Here is a 1660-nt window from a genome sequence, read left to right as displayed (position 1 = left end):
ACCAAGTCAAAATGGTAGTTTTGGCACCCTTGAGGAAATCAAATTATGTTCTTTTAAATTTTTGGTTGAGTTTGTTAAGCAAAAGAAAGTTTGTGATAAGAATTACCAACAAAATTCTTAGAAGACAGTCCTTGCTGGCCTGGAAGAATAAGCGGGTCATTATCATTATTTATGGCAGGGGGAGGTCCTCAGAGTAAATTTCTTGATCTTTTTCTCACCAATGCAATTTTCAATATCCTAAAACTTCTTCATGATGAACTTTTATAACCATCCTGTGTCCTTTGTGAAAAAATCTATCAAGATTCCCCATAGAATCCCCCAGAGCAGTCATCATAACCTTCTGAGCAGAGCTGTCTATCTGCCTTGAATTTAAATGACCCAGCAGATGCCCCTGTTTTGATTGGACCTTTTCTCTTTTTGGAAGGCACTCTAAGAAGACCAAGACGAGTGTATTACTGAGAGAACTTGTCTATAACCATCCACTCATCTCAGAGACATGTTTAAACACATTTGTTTAAAAATCTTGTGCATATAATTAAACTATAGTAGCAATACTTTTTTTGACTTATCCTCGTAAGTATTTAGATGAAATTCAATCAAAGAAATGGAAGAGAATGAAGAGAATTAGTATTTGTGTTTCTAAAAAAATTAAAATAGCAAAATTAGAAGATTGATTTGTTAGCATTTCAGGAGCATGATCTTCCCACTCAATTTACATTCAAGAAATATCTCCTTTGTGCCAGACACAATTGCCTAATTACAGCCATAAACCAAAATGCTTCAGCAATATGTGAACCAATCAGAAATGAGAACTAATTTCTGTTTTCTTCCATTATTCATAAATGTAATCAGATCTCTGCTGGACCGCTTAAATGTTTCCTCACTATAGTAAAAACAAGTAGTCCTCTGGTCTAAGGAATAACCCTAAGAACTCTCTGTCCAAGACACTCCTCTGAGAATGCTTAAGGCATTGCTAGATGTTGAGAAGTTGCAGTGTAGTGATATTAGAAATTGGCAATGGCACTAGACAGAATAAATGTCTGGTTTGTAGGCTTGTTGTTTTACTAAATAAAAAATACACATACAAAACATAACAATGATATTGTAGTCCCATCTTACTAGGGATTTGTAATTCTTAAACAATTCTCATCTGTTGGCTCTCTAAGAAATTCAATGTCAATCATATGTATAGTACCATTGACAAATGCTTTGGGAAAGCTGAAAAATTTAATAGCTTAGTATTTGGACTCTGGAGACATTGTCCTTGAATTCAAATCTCAACTCCTCCTTTTACTGTGTGACCTGGGGCAGAATTTGTGCTTCAGCTGCATCATCTGTCAAGTGGAAGTAATAATGTTCCTTTTCCATTTAAATGTTGTGAAGATTCAATGAGTTAATATATGTGAAACCATCAGAATATTGCCTGGTATATAGTAACTAACATTAATACATGCCAGCCATTATGCTGAGTGAACTTAGTCAGTCACAAAAGGACAAATATTGCATAAGACCATTATTGCAAACATTTAATAAAAGATACCCATACTAAAAGGGGAAAACAGAACTCTTTATTGATTACCAGGGGTGGAAGAGAGAAGACAGTAGAGTACAGGATAGGGGTAGACACATAGTTCAGGTGTTGGGGAGGACAATACACAAG

Source organism: Chrysochloris asiatica, unplaced genomic scaffold (genome assembly GCF_000296735.1).
Source record: "Chrysochloris asiatica unplaced genomic scaffold, ChrAsi1.0 scaffold00002, whole genome shotgun sequence".
In the NCBI taxonomy this organism is placed as follows: domain Eukaryota; kingdom Metazoa; phylum Chordata; class Mammalia; order Afrosoricida; family Chrysochloridae; genus Chrysochloris; species Chrysochloris asiatica.
This window is presented reverse-complemented; position numbering follows the sequence as displayed.